Source organism: Colletes latitarsis, chromosome 10, assembly GCF_051014445.1.
Source record: "Colletes latitarsis isolate SP2378_abdomen chromosome 10, iyColLati1, whole genome shotgun sequence".
Taxonomy (NCBI): Eukaryota; Metazoa; Arthropoda; class Insecta; order Hymenoptera; family Colletidae; genus Colletes; species Colletes latitarsis.
In genome coordinates this window covers 24,330,057-24,350,014 of record NC_135143.1, presented here as the reverse complement: position 1 = coordinate 24,350,014, position 19,958 = coordinate 24,330,057, and the positions used below count along the sequence as shown (strand labels likewise).

Below are 19,958 nucleotides of genomic sequence, written 5' to 3'. Positions count from 1 at the left end.
GTTTCGTACTATTTTCCTCATGGACAAACAAGCGAGGCAAGGTTAACTATCGAACGCATCCGAAGATACGTGATCGCGATCGTGCAACGGAGACAAAGAGACTACGAGTTGTCGACGATTATGACATCATAACCTATCAACGACAATCGTCCCAAAGCGTTCGTGGCTCGTAGCTTGTTTTGTCGTTCTACTGCGTATCCTTTCAAAGTATGGGAAAAGAAAGTTTGTTGCGGTCTGGCCTAACTGTCTGTCACGGTCTAACCCTTCTTTTATTCTCATGTTCTCTGTTCGAACCGTAACGTTCTTTCTTTTACGAACGACTACGTCACCGACTACCCAGCGAAAATGCAACCGGCGGAATTCAACTATCGCAAAATAGAAAATAAAATCGTGTACTTTTGACGGACTTACCGGTTTCCAGTCGATCGTCACATTTCCAGGTTGCCCCAAGTTATCAGCCGGTCAAGGCACGTTGTCGTCCTGGCACTGACGATCTCTTTCACGAAACATTTACAAGGGGCACAAGCACCGAGAAATTAAACGATCACACCATGGCGCGCAGCAGCAGCAGTAGCCTGTAGGCCATCTTGAAGCCACCGACGAGGCACGCACACAGTAAACCCCGTGGAAGCAGGCACACACGGCGTTAGGTCCTCCCAGCAGGACGGAAGACGATCAAGTGAATGCTTTGCCAAGTGGCGGCCATGATGGCGCCACCAGTCGGAGCTTTCGAAGTCGAACGAAATTCATTCAACGCCCGGATTTGATCGCGTCGCATTGAATCCAATACGAGTTATACATCAGATATTTTTTGCATACATTTGTCCAGATTATAATTCGATTTTCGCGACAAAATTATAGCTAGTTTCCAAGAAGATCTTCGAGTACAATTAAATTGATACTTTATCGCGCGGTTGTAGCGATGGCGCCACTAGCCGGTCGCGTGGCCTACAATTCAGATAACAATTATATTTTTCCCCGTAATGTATAATTAAACTTTAAAGATCAGAGACAAGCAGCTCTATGGATTTACGAATAAAAATTACGATACGCTTCCTCGTATCCGATATCCTTATTCCTGAAATAAACTGATAAATCATTTCCTTTACCTGTTCTAACAATTATGGCGGTAATACGAAGCGAATTATATTTGGTATTGTAAAAGTTGACGATAAATTCTCGTGAAATGAATCACGGGTTTCCGATATCTTCGCAGCAGATTAAACTGAAAGTTGTCGGTTCGGTATCAAACTTGGGCTTTGCCTTCGAAATGGACGAGTTAATTTTCGCGAAGAAATCCTAAGTTTCGCGCGATACAGATATTGATACTAAAATGAAAGTTACTATATTCAAAGAGAAAGCTTCATCGGTATGTTGACACGTTTCAAAGCGTTATCACGAATTAAACTTGTATAGTACGAATGCCCTGAAAGAATATTAATGATTATAAAAAGTTAACGAATCGCTTAGGCATAAATAAATATATTTATATACGATTTTCTCTCAGAGCATCCGTCGGAATCGTAACTTTCTTAAATAGATTTTATTCGAGCACTAAACAGTGATATCTACACTCTACAACAAACATTTTCGTCTGTTCTCGTCATTAATAGTATTCGCACGCTTTTATTATTATTTAACGACCGCCGCCATTGAAAACTCCATACAAATAATAATAGTCGTTATTGCTTGCCAATTGAACGGCGCCATTGTATAATTCTTACGACGTTCCAACGAGGCCAGCCGAAGGACGATGATCGCAGGAGCAATTTTCAATAAATTAATTCGATTATTAATACTCAGGAATCTCGTCCTTCGTTAGGTCCTCGATTATTCTCACGAAAAAGACGGATAAATCCTCGGCACATCGTAGTAAACTCTTAATAAACGTATTATGTATATAAATAAGTTATACAATCGATGACTCAATTCGAATTATTAAATATATATATATATATATCTATATGTATATTATGTATATGAATATTTAAAATCTGTATGACTAGAATATATTTATAATATCTCGACATGTATCACATGCTATATTGACTATCGCGTTACCGGACGGGATTTGGAAATTGTATTCCGCATCCTTTTACATTATTTCTCTCTCTGGCAGTTCGTGTTTATTCTTTATGAGGAAAAACGTTATTTTATTAAACTTGTCCGCAGTGATCGCCTTCCTCGTCAGGAATTAACTTCCGTCCACCAGAGACAAAAATATGCTGTCGCTTATTGCTGTGTTAGTAATTGTTGACCATGAGTTCATTACTTTTCTTCTTCATTAATTGCTAATACTTTCATAAACTTTCATCTTAGGAGCGTCAACCGTAATATTGACTTAATATTTATCGAACTCGTAACAGCATGTCAGAAGACGTCGCCGTTGAAGTAATACTTCGCAAATACTTTCGTGGTTCATTAATGAGTAGAGTTCGGAACTTACAGGCTAACATTGTCGTACTAATCTAGCGACTTACTTTTAAATCGATCGTCAGATCTTGGAAGATTAAACGTGTTCCATTATACCCAAGTACTCTCTGTGAAAAACTTGTCGATGTTCGAAGTAACACTTTTTGCCATTCTCTATATATTATATACTATAAAGGGTATTTCGCTAGAAGCAGGTTATCTTAATTTTGTCGCTATTTTAAAAAATAGGAAGAACTATTATTCGCCAAAATTATATAACTTCAAGGGGGCGTAACGTATAGTGGCGATGAATTGAGGTGTAAAGTAGATTCGAATGTTTATTTCAAAAAGAATTAATGTTAAGAATAAAATTGTTAGGATACGTTTTAACAGAAGCTAATTTATTACAGGTGAGGGACAATCATTTAACCCAAACCTAACACTAACAATCGATAATTCAGAAGTTTTTACGTTCTTATAATCAGTCCACGATCTACTAACAATAAAAGAATAATTGATAAATACTGCTAATAAGACACAAATTAGAGTTGTAAAAGGTTAAAGCAAGATCTGCCTGATGAGCCTTACTATTTATCAAACTATTTTGCAAATCCAAAATGAAACGTAGTAATATTGCTCTTTGTACCAAAAATATTGTTATACAAAAGACAGTTTTTCTTTAATATATTGAACGTTTTAAAGGGGTCGAGGAAACTTATAACAGATAAGTGGCAAAAAGACTTGTTCATACTACCACAAATACATTTACGTATTTCATCACCTGACATTTAAGCAAACAATAAGCGACGTTTCAATGCTGCTTTAGAAACTGAACATTCAACTTTAAACCATCAAATTTACTTTCAAACGCCATCTGCATTTCAACTTACAGAGAAGCTATTGCCATCGTATCCTCTTCGATACCATACGAATATTGCGAGCCAAGCTCCTTCTTATCGTTTAAAATAGCAAAGATATTAAGGTGACCTACTTCTAAGGGGATACCCTGTATAGTAAGAAATCCTTAGATACGCTTGATGCCTCTAGTATAGTCCGCTAAAGACCACTGTTCCCGTCGCATCGTTCGGCTGCCCCCTCGTTCCATTTCTTTTCGTCTCTTGCCTCTACGTCCCGAACAGAGAAAAAGGCTGACGCGGCATCAAAGTAGAAATCATATCCGACGTATTATGAAAATTATAGGAAGTGGCCTTGAACGGGAAACTTTGATTCTCCGTTCGATCTTACGCCTCGATCGAATCTTTAGTTCGACTCCCCACTGGTCACAGCGCCGTCAGTCGGAGGGCCGCCGGCGGTGACACCCTGTGGATCCTGGACGCCTTGGAACAGTTTGCCTGGGAATCCGTGCAGGAGGTCGTAGGAAACAGGTGTAGGCGGCAAAGCGGTGGTGTGAGCGTGTGGTGACTGGAGAACCGCTATCACTCTTCTCAGTTCCTCCAAAGCGTTTCCTGCGCGAGGCGTGCAATTTGCGAGGGTATAATCGGGCACGAGAACAGGCGAAATGAAGCAACATCAAAGGGATCGGGGATACCTTATACTTTTCAAGGGCGGATGTCGCATGTGTGTTACCTTGCATGAGAATGTAGTTCTTCGCCAGCAGTAGCGTAGCGATCTTGGACAACTTTCTCACGGACGGACTATGGGCGTAAGGAATAACAGATCGAAGCTCGTCGAGAGCGTCATTCAAATCGTGCATCCTTCTACGCTCCCTCGCGTTGATGTTCAGCCGCATGCTCTTACCCTGACGCGTGCTCTTCGATTTTGGCGGGCAGTTCAATCTCGATGCCCCGGGTCTACGAAAACGACGAACGTTCGCCGTTAATTTTACGAACGATTCGAAACAGTACGATCGAGGGGTTCGTTTACCGATACCTTTCGTGGCCCGGTCTGTTCTCGTCGGACAATGCGTTCGAAGAGGCGTGCGGTTGCGGTTGCTGCTGAAAATAGAATCCACCGAGACCAACGGCACCCAGGGGAGTCCTTCTTCCGGGCGCGCTCTGAGGGTGCTCCGACGAGTAGCCAGCTGGAGGAGCGGAAACGCTAGGGTGAGACGCTCCGGGCACCGAGTACATGGATTCCAGTGACGCTGTGGATTGCGGCGGTAGCGGATGCTAAGGACACGTGATGTGGTTAATAATCGAGTTATAAACTATTTGTAAATCTACCATCAACTTCTGAACGATGGATTGAAACGCGTCTTTATCACTTATTGAGAAAGTTAGATCAAATGGTTTCTGACAACACAAAGTATATATAGAATTTATTAAGTCTACTGGAATAACGGTAATTTTATCTTATAATTGGTAATCTAAAACATCCTTCGAGGACATCCAACGACGGGAATTTCTTACAATTGTTTACCAACTTAATTTCCCCCGATCGTTAGTCACGTGGCATAGCCATAAACCATTTCGAATACCCTCGAAAGCAACCGTATTACGCAACCCGCCATAATAACAATCGTGTTCTCCGTCAATTATAGAGATGTGATTTTTGTACAGTCTCAAAATATAAATACTCACGGTGGTACGGTGCTCCCAGGCCCATGTGGGATGCGAAGCAGAGCGCTGCCAGGATCCTTGCTGCAGATGCGCCTCGGGGAGTCCCTCTCTTCTGTCGTCGTCCTCCGTCGAGCTACTCTCGCCGTCGTAGGACCTCATTTCTCGAAGGATTCCCGTGCGCGGATCTCGTAACTGTTTCTCCCTAAGTGTCTAGCAACCGGGCCCTTTCGGCAGAGGTGCCTCCCATGAGCATGGAAACGACGCGCGTTCGGTTATCATCGTTCACGCGTGACGAGCGCGTACAGAACGAGCGGCATCATCGACGAGCATAATCAATAGTAACCGCAACACTTACCGACAAATTTCTTTCGTCCGCCGGTCATGCACGGCGCAGGATCCCCTCCGAGCGCACCGAGGATCAGCAATATTTTTTGCGCACCACCGCGTGACGGGCCATCCCTCCTCCCCCGCAGGCGTAGCCGACGACCGTGCGATCAGTCAGTATCACGGCGTATTATTTTTTTTTTCTCGTTTCAATCAATTCGTTTCATCCATCAATCGCGTTCGATGGTAAATAAATCACTGTTTACGACCACGGACGACGCCGATCACAGCCATGTTCCATTTCCAAGCGAACGACGTCGCGGGTCCGGGTCTGTTCGAACATCCGGTGTCCACGGTGTCCTCGATTCGAATTATTCGATCGGCTCGTTTTTTCCGCCGACCATCGTACGTCAGCGTTTATTTTTTCTTCGTCACTGGACTCGGTGCATTTCTGCTTAATGAAATTATCGCGCACGTACACGGGACACCCTCGCGCGGAACACGCACGCGTCTGTTGTTCGCGGACGCCCTGCGCAGAGGGTGCATCGCCTCGCAACCCCAAGCGTAGTTCCAACCCTTGCCGACAGGACGAGTCAGCGTCGAACGAGGGATGCTGCCCTGGACCAACGACTGGCGAACTCTGGCGAACATCCGGTCAAGTTCCAGGAGATGGAGCATCTGTTTCTTACCATCTGGATAGGTCGATGCCCAGATGGAAGGGGCCCCGTTCTTCGAGGGGGTCCAAGTACCGGATTTTTGCCCTTTCGGCGACTCGGATGTTCCCCCATTTTTCTCTACGGCTTTAATTTCGTGGCATCGGCCGCCGCTGCACAATGTTCCCGGCTTTTCGTTGATATCGCGCGCATTGCCTTCGCGAATGCGGGCTCCACGAGACGCGAACACGGTTTACGCCCAAAAATCTCCTTTTTCGTAAATCGTTTGCTCGAAAATTAAATGTTATTCGCATCTTATCGTCTCCAAAGTTTTTGAGAATGCTAGCAATTATCTCTCGAATATCAAGATGACTTTTCGGTGCACGTTTGGAAGACACAGAAATCTGCGGAACAATAGGCATTGAATTTCGAAAACGAAAGATTTTCCTTTTCTCGATAGAACGCTGCATTCATAGTAGTGGAACATGTTCGTAACGCACAACACCCATATAGTAACGAAAAAAAAAACGATAAGCATTGTATCGACGTTTGATTGACTCATGCGTGCTTTTTCGGTGCCTTCTTCGGTTCGTCTGCTGGTTTTTCCGCTAGCCTCTAAAATTTACGAAACGTAACATACGCTCTCTTCTCAAGCAATTATTCGATCGATGAATCATCCGAAACGCGTGAATTAATATTTAGAAAATACTTGTACCGTTATAGCGACATCGTGAATTTGGCTGTCTTTGATCAGTCTGACGTCAGACCTCTTAGACAGCTCAGAAGCAACTCCAATCGTTGGTTAACAATCAATAACTGCAGAGCTCCTTGACAAGATACATCGGGTGATACACAATTAACAATGTCATATAACATCTATACAACTATGCAACTTCAGTAACGTTCTACAGTACTGAATACAGTAATCAAGCTAATTTAAATTCAATATACAATACTTGTTTCGTTTCTGATATTTCGGCAATTCTTTATACCGATGATCCCTTGTTTCGAGTAATATAGTTAACTTTTCGCGTACGATATTACCGACTCGAACTCTATTTCGTAATATTCCATGAATCATTTTAACCCTTTTGATAAGAGCAACGTCAATAAGATTAATTAAATACTGCTCGAATTAATTAGGGGTTCGTGTTTCCGAGAATTCGAGGGAATGAATAAAGATGAAAGATGAAACTGCACCCTGAATACAGTGATATTTGTCCTGAATGCTCAATTTATGTACCACGTTGGAGTTTCTGAAGTATTGAATAGCTTATAAAGTCATTGAACAAGCGATATTTAGCGGCTGACCTTTAAACTCTTGAAGTGTACTGTCACATACGTGTACGTCCAGCTTTTTAATTTATTTTAAACGTCGTAATAAAGATGAAAGTCCCAATACTGCGAATAAATATTCGTAATAACCTCCCAAAAATTAATATTAGCTTGAAATTTGATTTCCTCTGAGAAATATTCATACTTTAAATTTAAGATGATATTATACCTTTCTATTCGATTATTAGTTTAATTATGTATTATCAAAGCTTCATCCTTTGCAACATTTTCTAACAAGTCAAACTAAAAAAGAACAATATCATAACCATTTTAGTCTGATTCTCTTCAAAAACAATGTAAATGTTTCAGGAATACATGTAAATATTTAAAGTGCTGAACCTTCGCAATAAGAAACGTAAAAAAACATACGAATATATATCTTCTGTACTCTTTAATTTTTGAGTTACGAACGATTGCAGAAAATTAATATATCCTGTCAATGATACGAAATAGATTCGAGACTATTCGAGGAACGCCCCAGCTATTTTCCAGCGAACGTAAAATTCGATGTCGAATGACTCGACGAGCGAAGTACGCTGTTTAATTACTTCAGCCTGCGTAAAGGGTTTAACGGAAGTGTAAAATAAGGAATGTAACACGAATTCCTCTACTCCCAACTTCGATTCATCCTCGAACGTTCCAGACACCCCGGTATAATTTCACGCGGCAACTTTCAGCCTTATATTACTCTCGCGAAGCGCCGTATTCGTTAAAAAATCTAAATATACACGGGATGATGGAAATTTCACCCCCAAAGTTGCGTCAGCGTTCCACGTGCACCTCGCATAACCGCGCCAGTCAACTTTCCGTCGTTTCGTTCTTCCCGTGACGCTCTGTATTTCCCTGTCGCTGTGCTCGATCCCTTGGCGAGTCTATAAAAGTCGCGAAGAAAATTCAAAAGGCGTGAAAGTTCTTCGCGCTGGTCGGACCGATGGTTTCTCGCGGTTTCGACAGAAAAGGGGAGGGAAACGTTGGGAAAGAGGAGGTCAGAAGAGGGACAAAAGAGGAGCAGAAAATTTCATAAATGGTCGAGCGCGAGGCCATGGTCGCGTGTAACGTTGCGGATCAATTTTTTGCGAACGGCGAACAGAGCCTCGCGATGGAGTACGAAATAACGACGGATCGACGGCTGACACGTTCCGGGCGTGCGTTATACCTGACCGTGGGCATAATAACGCCGAAATCAAAACCGACTCGACGCACACACGTCGGGCCATATTGTTCGCTGCATCTGTCGTGTGCACGACGCAGGGGGTTGTCATTCCCAACGAACACGTTCGACGAAAACTCTGTATCGCTCGGGCGTTCGAGCCGCCTTTAACGGCGAAAAAGAGGGGTAGGGGCGAGCCAGAGGAGGAGAAAGAAGGGGGGAGAGAGAGAGAGAGGAGAACGAACAATGGGAAATTTTTCGCAGCAGTGAAAATATTTTTTCGCGTTTTCGGTTTTAATTAATGCCCCGGGAAACGAGCCGCGTCCGTGGAATCGGCGCAAAGGGGGAAGATTTTCGCCGTATTTCGCGTGTTACGCGCGTTGAGCTTTTTTCGCATTAGAAATAACATTGGAAATCGATGAACCTTACCCGTTTTCCATTTTTTAAAAACTTCTTTTTTCTCGCGTACGTGAACGCATTTAGTCTTTAATATCGCGAACACGCGACAGGAAGAAATAATCAATTTTGTTCTTTATTCGAACCCGTATTTAGTGATTTGTGATCTTTGTAGGGGAGAATGTTTCAATTTTTCTTCCAACGATGCGTTTCCTAGATAGAATTAAAAGAGATTTGTGAACAAACGCTTTGTTTCGGAGTTGGAAAGTTATATCAATCGATTTTTAGGGAACTCTAAAACGACAAGAATTTTAGTACTTAAAAACGCAGATATTGAAACTCAGGAAAATGCCAAGGGACTCCGTGGAATAATAAATTCAATTGCATCAAAACTAGGATAACATAGAATTTGCATTCTATTAGAACAAAATTTCTTTCTCTTTCGACTACTAAACTAAGTTACCACAGTTTGAAGGAAAATGTACACCCCGTATACGAGTGTCACAACAAGAAATATTTTGTTACACAAGCCCATTCTGAATTTCAAACTGTCGTGTCTATTCTACGACGTCACACTTGGCTCGGAACCATATGCGAAACAGATTCACGAGACGGAGAAACTTTTTGCGCGAATGGGATCTATACAGGGTGGGGCGATAACTATGTTCACCTTGAATATCTCCGTTATTTCTAATAATATGAAAAAATGTTGTATACAAAACTTGTACGGTACAGAGGAAGACACATTGTGATAGAAATATTTTTCGTGTGGGTGGAGGCATAGAGGAGATTTCAAGGTCATCTTCATTTTTTTAAATGAAATGCTATATTTTTTTTATTGCGATGTGATAGCGGGTGTTGAAACCCTATGTTTCATTGCAAAAATAACCGTTTGACTGTAATACTTTCTCATCTTACAAATATTTGTTATAAAAAGATTACGATTCGGTGTAAAAAGTTATTAAAAAATTTCCTCCGTCTCCAAACATCGATTAAAGTTTTCATAGTTCTGCATTCTACAAATATTTCTCACGAAGCAATCATAATTTACAACCGAAAGTATTTATAAAATATCAAATGTATACATTTGGTTTGTAGATTAAATCGAATAAGTCCGGAAAAATTCTTTTTAATTTTATAATTGTCAAGGAACGAATGGGTTCGTAACGAATTATAATTTCACCTTGATTTAGTACGCGGTATTCGTAACGAACGCCACATTGAGATTGTTCTTCGTATAATTGGTTTATCGCGTCACTTTTCAAACTGTAATATGTTCGTAGGATTTCGAACAGCGGAGATATCCCTCGTGTCTGAATCATACGACGAATCCCATCCCTTCTAGCAGGAATAGTGGTAGCGGTAGGGGAGTAGCTTTACTTCTGCCCGAAGTGTTTACTGTACGCAATCCGGCATAATGTTGCAGTTTCTCAGCCCCCACTGTTCCGAAGGTGGCCGAATCTTTGGCACAGAAACGAGGACTGTAATGCATGCAGAGAAGCCCGGAATTGTTTAAGGAGCATACCGAATTCGCACTTTCGTCAAACTATTCACCTCAAGATCATCGTTATTCGAAAATTGGTGTAAAAGTTTGTATTAACTGGTCCGTGTGTTGACTTTATATTTTCGTAAATTACAACGGGGAAACTGAATTAAGTGGACGTAGAACAGGCGGACTACGGTCCATAAATTCTACGCGGAGAGCTTCCTATTTGTGGTAAAATAAATACAGAATCTTTCTGGGTCGAGCACCCCTCGTCGTAAACGATTCGTTCGACAGAGGAGTTTCTCGAATTTCGGACAGTCAGAAAGTGAGACGCCATTTATCTTACCGCAAGATTTCCAATGAGGCTGCACCTGTTTGCTATAAAATTGTTTTCAGAGAAATACGTGTAAGTATCTCTTTAAAATGTTCCGAACAATTAGATTTTCGACGATTTTCGAGAACGTGTATTAGTACTTGGAGGAATTAATATACTGGATTTGATTAAGTTATCCTATAATTATTTCGAGCAACCCTAAAAAACGTTCCGGGGAACAATTGATTCCGAGATTTTGGCAGAGGAGCAGTCGAGCCGCGGACGATAGCTGGCAAAAACGTTACAATCCGTGCAGATCTAATAACCATTGTTCCAAGCTGCCAACTAATCTGCGTTTTTTAAAATGGAACGCTACATTCCCCGAAATACGGGAGTATTTCTCGAGAATCTACTTCGCGTGTATCAAATTGGCGATCCGACGTTAGTAAAAAGTAAATCTGCGATAGGGAACAAAGCGAAGTTTTAAGTTTAGTACTAACAAAGATCGATACTTTTGCTCGTTACAAAATTGGACGTTCTTCCATACTTTGCAAAATTATGCAATTTTCGTACAATCGATCGAATCGTAAGAATTCAGCGATCGACGCGAGGTTGAAGATCGCTGGTTCACAGAAAAGAGTATTTTCTTCCAGGACGGGACGCGGAGCCCGTTTCTAAATAAAGTAACTGAATTACAGGCTGGCTCGTCCGCGGTTCGCGGGAACGAGCGCCGCTGGGAGCGACGTCGAGCGTCCCGGGTGCAGCGTAACCAAGGGTGGATTCGTTGCCGATAGAGATTATATCCGCGTAACACGCAAAAGGAAAAACCGGCGCATCGAAGGCCCCCGGAAGGATCGTAGCGCGTGCGTGGGCTGTGTAAAAGGAGCTTTCGCTCGCGACTCCGCGTAGAACGTACGAACGTCGGGCGTCCGCATCGAAATCCGCCGTGTACGAGAGGACACCGGGAGAAACCGGGTGGTTCGTTTAACACCTATAGATCGACCTGGTGAGGACAGAGAGTTGGACGGAGAGAGGCGCGAGAGGGCGAGGGAGTCGGGCACGGGGGTGGTTTTCGGTGCGAGGGGCTGGACCGACCGGTGGAAAGTCCTGAGGGATGAGGGAGGAGGTTGCCAAGGCAACGCTCTGCCAGCCTCGGCTTACTTTAGCTCCGCTCGTGCACTCGGATCAATACAGCATCACCGTGAGTTCCCGGACCAAACACACCCCCTCGACACCCGGCCACCCCCACCAACAGCCCCCTACCGCCCTTCTCGGTCGCCCTGTTTCTGCTTTATCCCGCTCTCGCGACCCCTCCCTTCCTCCTACGCGTGCCTCTCTTTCTCTCTTGCCTCGTTTCTCGATTACCCTCCGGCTCTTTTCCTCTTTGTTTCGCCGTCTAGCTGGGTCCTCGCCCCGCTCGTCTCCGCGCTCCTTTCGATCCTTCTTTCTCCCTTGTCCGCTAAATATACGCGCCTCTCCCTCTCGTGCGAGGGGGGTGGCGACTCGCCCTTTCTCGCTCTATCGCGCCCCTCGTCGCCACGGCTCTGTCCGGCGCGGGATCTCGGTACAGCGATCGCAAAAATTATCGCGCCGTTTTCGGTGGGTCATCCTCGAAAACAATCGGGGAACCCGTCCCGGGGACCGGCCGCGGTTAATTACGGATTTAATGACGGGCGAAAAAAATTTCAACTTTTGTAATCAGCTGCGGACGTCGTGTCCAGGGATACTGATTTTTACGCCCGTACTGTCCCGCCTATTTTTGGTTTTGTACCTTCAAAACGCTTTGACTTAACGTTTCTTTTTTTTTTAGGCGAAACGTATGTATTTCGGAGTCGAACGGAGAAAAGCTCGATTTGTATTTTCTTAAGCACCAGTTGCAATACGAGTTTTCCTTTTATCAATTATTTCTTGCTTGTAATTATATTTTTTCTTTAGATAAAGTCATCTGAATGTGGGTACGAAAGTGTTAATTTGCTATAGAATAATAGATAAGTCGAAAATATAGAATAACTTTTCTTAATACGAGGTTTCGTTTTTTTAAAAAATCGACTTTAAGTATACATGTATTTTTCAAATCATATTCTTCGAGAAAATGTAAACAGAAATCAGTTATTTTGAAGGTTTACAGTAAAATACCTTTGTAATAGATGTAGAATAATATTTCTACTCGCGTTTCTGTCTATAAATGATTTCAACGCCATAAATTCTGTTGCCCAGTACCAAACTCTTTTCGTTACGAGCAGTCAATATCTGTCAATCTATCGGTATGATTTGACGTAGCGGAACAGTATCTCGGCCATCACGGTCGATTTTTACTTATGAAACTACTTTAATAAACTGTGTTTTACGATGAAATTACAAGTATTCGACGATTAAAAAGATCGTTGTTGCATTTGAGACAGTGAAGCACCAAAATATATAAGAAAGGATAGAGTGTTTATAAAAATTCAGTGAAACTGGTACAACTGTCTATTACACGCGATGAAAATCGGATTTTAACCATTTCTGTCAAAAATAATAAACATAAATATGAGCAGAAATATTAACCTACAACGAGATCAGTTGAAAATGAGTAGTACAAGCCAGGTAAATATTTGAACAAACTTTTTACTTCCTTGCATAATAGAATACGAATATATTAATATTTCATATTCAATAGTTGTGTAAATGAAGAACACTTAATTCGGTTTCGGTATTCGATACATTTTAATGTAGGTAACGTACGACGAATAAATATTTATTGAAACAGTTAAATCTCCGTCGTAATCATATGTATTTGGTGTAAACGCGACGTTCGTTCTTCACATTTTACATAAACGATTTTACAATAATATAAATTTCTCGTAAACGAAAGGATTTTATACATTCTTCCTCAACTTTTTATAATTTCTCATTATTCTTAAAGAAGGTATAAATCCATAAAATTTTCACGATTTTTTCACAATTGCAAATTTGCTACTATGTTTATTTATTAATTTTGTAAATTCTGTCTCGAATTCGCATACGTTCAAAAATTTTCAATTTTAATATTCATTAAAATTTAAAAAACTTTTTAGAATGCGTTGAATACATTTTTGAATTTTCAAAGTTATAAATTAAAACGCGATAAATTTACATAGAAATTAAAAAAGATTGATAAAAGACACATACACGTACATTTGTAAATAATTCAGTTTCTAAATGTCTCGTAAATTTCTAAACGATTTCGAACACACGAACGACTTCTTTTCATGAACTTCTGCAAGTTCTGCCAAGTGTCAACACTTGCGATTGGTTCTGTACATACGTTAAAATCAAGATTTAAAACACGATTTAATTCATTGAAAGAACATTGGCGAATCGAAAATATTTCGCGAATATTTCTAAACATTTATTATGGTGCTTCTCAATCCATACCTATGGACAAGTATAGCTAGATCGAATGCGAAATATAGCTGAGACTTCATATAGTGGAGTAGCTCGCGAAGAGTAGATACGTTAGGTAAGAGATTTTTATAGATTAGACAGCAACGATGCAGAATCCAGCGGTGCTTCGTATTCAACTATTTATACATGTAGTATATCGGTGATAATGTATTCGTCGGTTAAGGCTCGGTCGTTAGCACCGAAGATCCGATAAACGAACGATATTCGCATCATCGCGATAGGTCCTTCGCCGTCGTGTTTAATTTATTTTTGAACGGAAGTCGGTCGGACATGGTATTTTCAGAAATTATATCAGGTCATCCTATAAGTACTGCGGCATCGAAAGAATTCGGTAAAAACGTAACGTGAGCTACGTTCGAGCGAATTCCTGCCGTTACGTTCGAGAGAACTGCTTCAAAGAAAATTCGACAAAGTGTAATTGTAAATTGGGAAGATACGTTGCTCTACGAATCGCACAAAGAAAATCTCACGGTACAGTTAGCGTTACGTTCTTCTTTATTGTCCCGTCTGAAGTACGAACCATTTTGTACCAGATTGTGGGCGAGAGATGAAAAGTGGACATTATATCGCGACGTTAAGTGTAGAAAATGGTGGCTACACTCAAGGTGATCCTCCACGTTGCGAGTGAAACTGAATTTCTACCCAAAGGCAACTCTACTGAGTATTTCGGTGGTACGCGTAAAAAATTGTTATTATCCTCGAAATTTATTACGCAAATTGAACAAATATGTGTTTCTTTTATTTTGCACAGCCTAATATCTTCGTTAGGTTTTATGATAATTCTTCTGTAGCTAAATATAATAAACGTATCTAACGTTTGAACGAATTGTTGGGAAATTATGTACACAAGAATCTACAAGATTCACCACTTGGGGGAAAAAGATCGACAGCAACAAAAATATTCTCTGTAAGTTTTGTTGGGAGTCAGAAAAGGATAACTTAATAATAATAATAGCTTTGTGATAAAATAAGAAATGTAAATATACAGTCAGCTTTGCTATTAAAACCTATAATGGATTAAACGCGAGTGAAGTAACAAGAAGAGAAAAGTTATGGTTATCGAATAGAGGAAAATTTAGCTAAAATAAAGAGGGATAGTTCAGAACGAAGGTTCTGGCCGTATGTTTAAAGAAAGTGTGGAAAGTGAGTGAATATGATCAGGTTAGAGATTGAAATATTGCGGTAGGAGAATCAGAGGATCGATGGAATGAAAGGCACGTTTCATCCTACTCGATTTCTAATCTGTCGTTAAATTTAGGCTAATTAAGTTTACGCTTTGCACTTATAACATGTACCACTTTTCATTCTGCTCGCGTTAAAAGTATTTGGAAGATAGCTGATTGCATTTTGCAACGATCTTAATTCCCGAAACCAAGGCACGAGGATTGTTCGATATCGTTCTCTGAAACAATTAAAATAAATTTCCAAAAAGATCTATTCGAGTCCTTCGACTCGTTGCTACTTATTGCGCGTCACTTTGGCGAATAAGCACGAAAAATAAGAGATACTGTTCATACAAACTCCCAAGTACAGATGAAAGAATGAAAAGAGAAGGTAAACCAAATGGTTGGGCCAAACAGGCTGCAAAGTTTAATCTCATTCATGTGTTTGAGAAACGCTGACTTACGGAGATGCCTTGCTGCGAAAGATCTTAAAGCGGTTCGTTCAAAATTCGCTTCAGCGACCCACAAAATCGAATTCGTCGCCTGAAACCGTCTTCGGTGCTCGCGTACGTCGAAACGCATAAATTTCAGCGCGTTCCGTTCTTCCCGATGCGTTTCTTTGCTGACGGCGTAACGCGCCGAGGGTCGAAGGCGCCGGACAACGGATGAACAAATTCAATCGGACCGATCATCTCGGTCTTGCGCCCCGAAAAACACGCGAGGGATGTAAATCGGCCGTCGCAGACGCCAGTCCGTTACCATTTTATCTCTCTGAGTCACCGGGAACGTTCCACCTTGCCGTGGACGAGCGAATTAAAAAGGAGAACAATGGAAAACCAGAGAGACGCGAAAACCCGCCTCGACGAACCGTCGTCGATTCCGCGAACTTTCCCCGCAATTTTATTTCTCTTTCAACTCGCGAGCCGACAGAGCCGGACCCGCCGAGTTTCGAACTTAATTAAAGTGACGTCACGGTGAATGGAAACAGGAGGGGTTGGGCGGTAATGAGATAGCCGGAAGAGGGTCGATTTTCACTTTCTTCCGTCCACGGTTTCGCGACGTTCGTTCTTACCTCGTCCCCCTGAAATTAATTACGGTAAGAATCACAGGGGGTTTGCTAGACGAACACGCGAGATCGACGATCCCGCGACGGAAAACCGACGGCAAAGGCACAAATACGCGAGAGTAATTAGAGCAACGATGAATGGGAGAGAAAAAAGTAGAATGATAGGAGTCGAGGGCGCAGAGAGCTGGTGGCCACCGTAGAGTGGGAAAAGATCATCGTGAACGTCGAGCGGCTTAATTGATGATTCTCCGCTGAAGCTGCACCCCCCACCCCCCCCAACCGCTCGCCCCCGCCCCGCCCTTTATCGATGCGCAGCCCCGCTTTCCCACGGAAAGTTAGACAAGATCATAACTGCGTGAAATCGGAATACTAAGCTGCACGTCGAGAACTTAGAATATACAGCCTTAGATTAATTTGTGTCCTTAACGAGGCGAGATTTATTCCATTGCACGAGCCCTCTTACCCTCGAGAACTTTAACGTCGAAATATTCGTTGAAAAATCAGTTTATCCGAACGTTTTTGCGAATCACTTTTGCATGTAATGGGATCGAGTCTAACAAAGACGACAATCGATAATTTGATAGTACCACCCTCTATAACGTAACCCCGAGTCAGCGAACATTAACGAGGGATCGCTGTACTACGCAACTACAAACCGAAGCACGGCTGTTCTTCCTCGTGTTTGTCGTTTAGACAGTTTTAAAAGTACAAATTCAAAAATTGCGAGGACCGCAAAGACGAGCCAAAAAGGTATTTAGAATTTATTGACAGACGCGAGTAATTAAGTTCCAAAGAAGAACAGCGGACGACCCTTGGGATTTCTGCTCGTGAAAAACGTGCCGTTCTGTGCGCTGCATCAAACTCGTGTCTCACATTGCGTGAAATTGCTCACAGACTTGGGGCTGATATTAATCCTAGACACATTTGTCGTATATTCCGGACACGTGACAAAATTATACGACCAAAATTAAAACGGAAATTCGCGTTATCAGCGAAACGTACGGAGGATCGTCTCGGATTTGAATCTAAAATTGGGAGAAGGTTCGATTTGGGCGGACCAGATAATTTTTATTACGATTACTATATGGATATTCTCTTATTAGAGTAAAATTCCGATTATCCGGCATACTCGGGACTAGGAAAATGCCGGATAATTGGCCCATATCTACAGATGAAGTGATAAAAACGAGAAATATAATCACAGACGAGCTATACGAGTAGACCTGACATCCAATGGATCTTTTGGCCCATTTTTCTGGAGCTCTAGAGTCCCATTACAATTTTGGTAGCACTCACAACATTACCAACAGGTCACAGAAATGAACACAAGAGGAAGTGAAACAGAAAATTACATTACAGAAACATTTCTGGCCTCATATTAGATTTTCGGTAAAGAATTTTTTTCTCGAAAATGCGTAGGATTTGGGGGGTATGTATATTCACCAAAAATGATTGTAATTGACCCCTGCAACCGAAAATAATTTTTTTGGGACGATTTGAAACTTTTCAATATCGCCGAAAAATTTATCCACCTGCCCCCTGTCGATTTTTCTTAAAAATTTGTTTTCGATTTTTACTAAACAGAACCGTGGGTAATATAGTAATACAATGCACGAACAAAAAATAAAATGCATACAATTCATACGTTTTCGTCAACTGTTTAGTATGGATGTCACTGCTGGATGCATTTGGCTATGACTTCTTTGTTTGTGTGAAATATAATCCGTAACATTTACCGAAGTATATTACTATTTATCCTATTACTATTACGACGATCTTTTTTGAGTTAATTTCGCAGCAATTTATCCGATTCTCCGGAGGTGGTATAATTTTGAAGTCAGTGGTCGATTAGATCCCACGCTCGAAGAGGTTGATGCTCGATCGTGATCAATGACCAACCCCTCCCGATTGGTTCGCAGAACAGATCGCGGGGGAGTGGGAAAACGATAAACTTCCGCGACGGTAACCGACAGAACTTCTCCGCGAGTTTGCCATGGAAAACACAAGGAGACACCCTCTCCATCATTTCGCTCGTAAATTCAACGGGATAAGGGGTGAAAGAGGACTCGGTCTCTCTGGGCGCCAAAAAAGAACTTCTCGCTCGGCTCGAAGATTAACGAAGAGGAGGAAGATTAACTGACGCTCCCTCTACGCGACCTCTTCGTCCTTTTCTTACGGCCGCCGTGCGCTGCCGCTGGCCTCGAGGATCGTGTCATCGGGAGAAATAATGGCGGCGAGCACCGGGATCAAAGGCTAATCGGAATCTCTTGTATCGTTCTGATTCTGTCTAGGGTGTTCCAGGCGACGGGGAGAAGAGGAATGGACGGAAAAAGTGCTCGCGAAGCACAGGAAACGATCGGGAAACGAAAACCAAAGAGATCGTCGACTATTGTCTCGTTTCATAATTTTCTCGTCCCGAGACGTCGAGTAGAATGAGCCCGGGGCTTCCAGTGAGGGGGGAATTTTGTCAGTAGGTACAATTAATATTTTCATCCGCTAAATTAGATGTACTATCAATTTTGAAAATGGTTTATGTTATAGCAAGCCATAAAATTCGAGTCGTAAAGTAGTACAATGGCGTGTGAATTTCACAAAGCACTTTTCTACCATAATGGAAAGATAGTTTTTCGTTAGAAAATATATACGATCACTTTCGTAATCGTAGCTACATATTTTCCACCGTGTAGTTTTCGCTGAAACAAGCCAATTAATTTTATCGCGCCGCGAATGAATTCTGGTCCACCGTACGACGTCAGTTGCGATCCCCGGTTCGCTTGAAATTGCTTGCACTAAGGCCACGATTATAGTGGCAGCGTATTCGTGCGAACCTGAGTTCAATACATGGGTGGTGCTTTGTTTCAGCGATCTACGAGCGATTTAGAACAATTTCATGTTTAATCGTGGTACAGTAATTTTCGTTTTCGAGTGTCAAAATCGGGACCACCAAATTCGCTTCGTAGTGTGAACAAACATAGGGTGAATTATTCTATTACTTGAATTCGGTGTACAAATTCTGAAAATGAGAATTGCTGTAACGCTGAGCACAGACTCGCCAGTATTATGAATTATTAATAAGAAGTATTATTTATAGAAAATATTTGTATTCGAATAAATCATTCGCGATACATATTGAGCGAATAATACATGGGATTGATTTCCAAAAATAGAAGATCGCGTAAATATATCAAGTAAAAAGTAATTAAAAATATATCGTATGATTATCTATGCTAGAAAGATGGAGGGAATGTCTCTGGTTGGAATTCTATTTTTACAATTAGTGGTTCGTGTTTCTTATGCCACTAATTTTAAATTATTTTCTATAGAAAATATTATTTCGATCTGTCTATTTCTAATATATTTGCATGCTTTTGTAGACGTATCAAGCGAGTATCAATTCTGTCTGGTTCCTACGACGTTTAATACCATTTGATACCAGAACCTAGATATTTATTGCCTCGATTCAGTATCATTCTCGTTATTAGCTGAAATAGTAAAATCACACGTAAGTGACAGCGATCGATATCCATTGGTCTCGATGTCATTGATTCGGTATCATTCTCGTCGCTAACTGGAATAGTAAAAGTCACACATGCGCGACAACGGCCGATAACCGCTGACTGACAAAGTCACGTACGCCTCGACAGCAATTATCAAAACGTTACTTGCGCCGGAGTTGTTTGAATCCTGGAATACGCTTGCACCGTAACTGCAGCCA

The 19,958-nt window shown here is 41.7% G+C and overlaps 1 protein-coding gene across 4 annotated transcripts in view; it reads right to left on the bottom strand.

The window, feature by feature from the left end:
• Positions 1–3,657, bottom strand: part of Axud1 (AXIN1 up-regulated 1) — a 49,147-nt gene extending 45,490 nt beyond the window's left edge. For 3 of the 4 annotated variants that reach the window (XM_076776175.1, XM_076776174.1, XM_076776176.1), the window contains exon 1: positions 412–3,657. The gene's annotated coding sequence lies outside the window, so the exon portion shown is untranslated. The remainder of the gene's footprint in view (positions 1–411) is intronic. The other variant, XM_076776172.1, reaches the window with a different exon arrangement.
• Between the last annotated feature and the right edge of the window lie 16,301 nt (positions 3,658–19,958).